Here is a 6437-nt window from a genome sequence, read left to right as displayed (position 1 = left end):
TTGAAAGAATTGACCACCTCCTGCCTCTGACCCACTGATGGTGATGCAGAGTCAGGCGTCCAGTGAAAATGAAGCACCAAGAGATGTTCAGCTGGAGCTTCTTCTGCTAACACCAGTCCTCAAAGTCCTTTACCATGTTCCTGTCCTCCCCCTGTTCTTTTATACAACTGCAGTGTCAACGGAAAACTCTGCATGTGGCATATATTTGAGCAGAATTGGAAGTCAGGAGAGGGTGAAGAGGAGGGGCAATCCATCAGGTATGTCCAAATCTTAAATTCCTGAATGTTATAGATTACAGGCAAGGCTTTAAGGCAGGAAAATGTAAAAATCCTATTGATTAGAGACCAATGAGTTAAATGTAAAGATTTTTTCATTTATAATGTGCCTTAGGATGCACTTTATATCCATACTCACTCCATCATTTAACCTTCTGAAATGTTAAATATTTTGCAAATGGAATTCAACAGTTCAGGATCTCCCCCAGTTAACCTTCAGTCTATGATTGTTGATTACAATTGTTCTCTGGTGTAAAGATCTACAAATGTCATTAAATATATTCAGTTGATTGGCACATGAACTTAAAAACTGCACTTGATATTAAAAATACATATTTATTAGAAGAAACATGCCAGAAACATGGCACTTTTTGTGCCCTTTACTTCTCGCCCCACAACAAGAGCTTTCTATTGCTTGACAGAGAAACATTTTATTGAGCCAATTATCCCCTAAAGACAAAAGCAACCCCGGTCCATCCAACACAACCTTTTCCTTTCAAAAACAGGCACTGCAATATTTCTCCTCCGAATCTCTATAGTGGTGACAAGGAAACCAATGCTGACCTTCATTTAGACTATGCAATGACAATACCAGAGGGGAATAAGAAACTACTCTGGGAGAGAAAAACGGAAAATCAATAGCTCATTTTCTGCTTTTTTGTATAGGGATTCTGATGTTTGCAGAGATAAAGGTCGACAAGCCTGAGAGATCCTGTGCACCATCTCAACTTGAACAACATTGAAATTGCCATTGTGTCCAAAACATTTAAAAGTATCATGATAAAAAGAACCTGTTCTTGTTTATTTAGTTGTTTTTGTTCATGAAATAGTTTGCTTGTGTATAATTGTCTAATTAGCACATCTGGTGTTAAATTGTGCAAATGTATCATATTTCATATGGATCAGACCAGCCTAATAATGTAGGGTTAAAAAAGAGCACAGTTACAGATGCTAAGGTGTGTCTAAACTGCATAATGCAAATCACCGGGAAGGATACCTGGAGCGAAGCATCAGAAACAATATAGACAGATGAATGGGAGGACCACCAGATGTTGCATTGGGGAATTACGAGTTAAGAATGATGAGATAACACACAGGAAGCAAATTTATGGAATATAGCAAATCAACATGCTTCTTTGTAGACACAATGGCAATTAGGAAAAAACATGAAATTATGGCTTTGGTGTTTAATTACCAGGCTAATTGAAAATGTATGAGGCGTATGCTAGACAATAACACCTTTTTATGTACATCAGAGGCGTTACCACACCTCTCATCTTTTTTGGCTATTTGGATCTTCTAGAAAATGTTGTTGTCGTGCATAAAAGTGAAGATATCTGTTTGCAATGGATTCATATTTGTGACTGAATTGAAATGTATGTGTGTTTTAAAGTAACAACCAGTGTTAATGTATTTGGAAAAAGCGACAGATGACATAAGATTACTCTTCTTTCTGCTGCTCCTTTTCTGCTTTTCATTCATTTCTTTTATTTTTAACATTATGACAAAAAAAAAAAAAAAACAAAAAAAAAAAACCATATAATAGTAATAATAAAAAAATAATGTCAAACTAGATTTTCTCCTGCTATTTTAGACAAGCTTTCAGCCTGGTCCCACTTGCTCCCTGTTGTGTGTTCTCGCAATAATTTGTAGGTTCTGATGATGGTGTGATTATGTCCACAGGAGAGCTCTGCATCCATCTTCACTTCCATCATTTGGCCCATTCAAAAAGGGACAAGTGTCAAGTTCACAGCCTCAGGTAATTACAGTGTCTTGTGTCAGCGGGCGGCTCAGAGAAAACAGGTCAGGAACCTATGTCACAGATGGACACGCTGGACAGTACACAGTGACGCCACAAAAACAGCTATATTTAGAAGCTGTAGAGTGCAAGAGCAAGAGAGGTGTGATGTGGCTGTGTTGTACAAGTGCGGTTAAAAAAGTATTGCTTTCTCTTACACTTTATAAAACCTTTGTTCGTGAGTTCTTAAATGTAAGGAATTCTTATCAATTCAAATCAGCACGTACTTTAAATGGTGGTGATTGTAGGTCACATGAACAGCAATATAAAGTCAAAACTGCATGTGTTTGTTGTTGTGGAAATTTTAACACGATCTCAAAGGATTTGAGGAGGATTTGAGATAGTGTTGATAGATAGTGATACAGCTGTATTTTATTAAACTTTTATTTGTTATGTTGTTATTTATGTATTGTTCTTAAATCCACACTACACGAGTATAAAGACTAAGATATATTCTAAGATATGAAACTATATCTTCAAGAAAAGATATGTTTGATTTTAAAATAGAGAATTTGAGCAATACAGATTTTTTTTCAACAACGCGTATCTCTCATTTTGCTAGTATTTAGGATTCTCTAACATAGATTGTCAATATTTTATTTTCTAATTTCTACAGGCCCAACTGGTAACTTTTAGGCTACTTTCAGACTGCAGCCTGAAGTGACCCAAATCCGATTTTTCGGCCCCTATGTGACCTGTATCTGATCTTTTAATGACAGTCTGAACCACACAGATCAGATTTTTTCAAATGCGACCCAGGCCACTTGGATATGTGGTCCTGAAACCGCTACATATCAGATCTTTTGACATGCAACTTCAGTCTGAACGGCCAAAGTGCATTCATCCAACCTACACGTTATCAACAAGCCACAAACGTCACTATTCTGCGCTGAAGTAGACAAAAATTGTTAATGAACTCCGTGTTACTGAAGCGAAGCACATCGCCACTCACCACTCTTGGCTACGTCTGCGCATCCACACGTTCCTTTCAACGGACGTCACTGCCGCTGCCCCACAAAACGCCATAACCAAAAACGCCACGCCAAAAACCTTGTCCTTCTCCTTTTCAATCTCCTCCCTAAAACAAGTAAGTTGTACATGTTCTGGCTCCGGTACAAGAGGAACTTTAAAATCGCCAGGTGCTCAATGCTCGCGTCATTGTTTGGATCACTTCCGTACACACAGAGCACGCTCGCTGTGGTTGACGTTATCGTGTCCTCCATTGCGCATGTGGGACACTTTCGGGCCGTTTACTGTTCACACTGGAGTTCACATACAAGTCACATTTAATGGGAAATGTGAACGACCTCGCAAAAACATCGGATTTCACAAAAACATCGGAATTGAGCATTAAGCCCTGCAGTCTGAACGTAGCCTTAGTCTTAAGTAATTTACAGAACACATATTTCCCTAAACTTTGGTTGCCTTTCTGCCAATATAACACTGTATTGTCATGACAGATATGAACAATCAGACCATGAACTTGCCTTAACTGAGCCATCCTCAGTACTGGAAAAAAACAAAACAAAACCAAAAAAAAAAAAACACTTTCACTTACCTACACTTGACTGTGGTAAGTGGGGTTGCTCCAAGTCTTCACCCTGGCAGGAGTTTTTAAAAGGTCCATTTTCTGTTCACTTAAGCACTGTTTGCTTGTCTACAGTCACTGTGGACACAGAAAAAGCCACATTTTTAAAGAGCACCTGCAGCGCACCACATCCACCACAAAACCACAATATTCTTGGACTCTATTATTAAGTCCAACCTTGATCCAGTAGACAACCTTTTCAACAGTGTTAGAAAATGGAGGAATGGAGAAAGGACTAATGTTTCCCTAAATGTTGCCTAAATATATCTGAATTAATTATGTATTAAGTCTCATCACTTAGCGGGTAGAGCTAATGCAAAATATTCTAATGCTAAAGTACTCGAAGCAGCGAAAAGCACCTGTTGTCTGTGATTATTTGCGACATTGATGGCATAAGGATTGGAAGCAGATAACAGATGCTTCTATCTAATCAGTGTGCTGGGCTACTAATGAATCACGAAGCCCTTGAATGCTAAGTGGCATCTGATAAGTCCCAAGTTATGCATGTTGTTTTAGTCAGAATGGTCTCCCCAGAGCGGCTGACAGTCATGAATACTGCTCCTCCTCAGTGGACTCACTAAAATAATCATCACTATTAGTTTGAACAATATAGGTACATTTATGGGACGTTTGTTGATATTTGCAGGTTATACTTGAATTTTCCCCTAATTTATTTTTTACAGTAAAATTAGCAAAAATTTGCAGTTTGATTATTTAATTTTTATTCACCATTAATACTATATATATTTGCATTTGACATCATTTCCTCTTTGCATTGCTTTTCAGATGCTACCATATTGTTTAAATCAGACTAAACCTATACCGTAAATTCCAGACCATAAGCCGCTACTTTTTTCTCACACTTTGGACACTGCGGCTAATAAAACAATGCAGCTGATTTTTTGTTTGACACATTGTCCATTCATATATACGGTCTATGGTTTAGCAACACTGTGGATACACACAGCCTGAGTGCAGAAAACGCCACTGTCTGTGTGGTTTACATATGGCTCTAGAGTTACACTAACTAGTGATATTGTCAGCGCACTCAAATAGTTTATCACCGTGTGATAAAATAAGTTAAGATACTATATTAACATTAATGAGGGGGGTATGTCTTACCGGTATGCGTAAATGATAGGGGTGGCACGGTTTACAAAATTAACGGTTCCATTCGTATTGTGGTTTAAGGTCGCGGTTTTCGGTTTGGTACGGTTCTTGTTGTAATTTTTTCTTTTTAATCTTTAACCTCCAGAAATATACTTCATCATATGCTATGTTAGCTTAATTATCCACAATTTAGGATACTGCATTAAAAAAGTTATGAAATTATAGTTAGTAATGTAATCATGCACAAACTGAATTTTACTTGACTTTAAGCACATTATTATTGGACATAGGCAGCTGTTGTGCTTTGGTGAAAAAATGTTACCACCTTCCTAACCCTCCTTCCTCAGGAGTATCCCGACTCCTTCCTCAGGAGTATCCCGACTCCTGAGGAAAAGTAAATTTTAAGGCACTTATTAACAGTCTTTCTGGACCTGGGCTCTTTCACATGACACAGAACTGCCCCAGGAGCCCGTTGTGCTGATGGTAAACACACAAATACAACAATAGATCCATGGTCTCTGTGTATTTTGATGGATATACATGCCTACGCACATGTAGAACGTCAAAAAATAGGATGGATCCTATTTTCTGAAATCTACGTGCGCAGGACGCGCTGCTCCATTCGCATGTCTAGAGTGTACAGTGAAGCCGCCCTCATTCACTTTCCATGCATTCTAAAATTACGGTCGAAAAGTTGCCGTTTTTAGGCTCGCATAGGATTGATCGCCTTTCCCATTGACAAAGACAGAGCCAGTGCTGCGCGTGTACATCCTGCTGCAGCTGCCGGTGGAGCTGCCTCTGCGTTGATGCGTGGCTGTGGTTTTGCGAAGTAATGACACGAGCGCATCCTCCATCTCCGAGCGGCCTTCTTCTCTCCTACTTGCCATTTCTACACACAACGTGCAGCACCCACCCTGCACACCTTCTTTTGCGCCAATGCTAAACAGGTTACATACTACATGGCACGAGGCTACAATGCGCATGCCGGGAACCATGGAAATTGTGCATGTCCCCAACCGTGACAAGCGAACTGAACAGTTCATTTTTTTTTCATGAACTGTGCCACCCCTAATAAATGACAAGAAGAAACATTTTAAACTTCAGTAGGTGAACATCCACTCATACCTGGTTGAGCCCTGCTCCAGAGAGAGCCTGTAATCTGCTGAAATCCTCGAAGACACTGACATGATGCAGACAGGAGTGTGGCTCTTGCAGGAGACATGCGCAGTAGAGCGCGGGGAGAGACTGGGGTGATATGCCAAGGAAGATGCACGTTTGATTGTGTTTTGAACAGTTATTTTGCACTTCATGCACACACCGTCCTTATAGAAAACACACGTAGAAATGCAGATGATGCAGCTTTTAAGTTAACTGCGATTGATGTGGCGGTGGAAGAAGGAAATAGAGCTGCTGCACATGAGCTCGGCATCAATGTGTCGATGGAGAGATTTTGGCCACGGCAGCATGACGAACTGACTCAGTGCAAAAAGACGATAAAAGCTTTCAGAGGCGATAAAAGCAGATGGTCCAAACTTGAAAATGTTCTTGAAGACATGGACTCCTGCAGCTTATATTCAGGTGAGGCCTATATATGTAAAAAAATTTAAATTTAATTGATGGAACTTATATTCAGGTGCACTCAATAGTCCGGACTTTATGGTAGTTT

This window comes from Boleophthalmus pectinirostris, unplaced genomic scaffold (assembly GCF_026225935.1).
Source record: "Boleophthalmus pectinirostris isolate CB_2022bp ecotype Guang Dong unplaced genomic scaffold, ASM2622593v1 HiC_scaffold_23, whole genome shotgun sequence".
Classification (NCBI taxonomy): domain Eukaryota; kingdom Metazoa; phylum Chordata; class Actinopteri; order Gobiiformes; family Gobiidae; genus Boleophthalmus; species Boleophthalmus pectinirostris.
The sequence above is the reverse complement of the archived record's forward strand: the minus strand, read 5'-3'. Positions refer to the sequence as shown.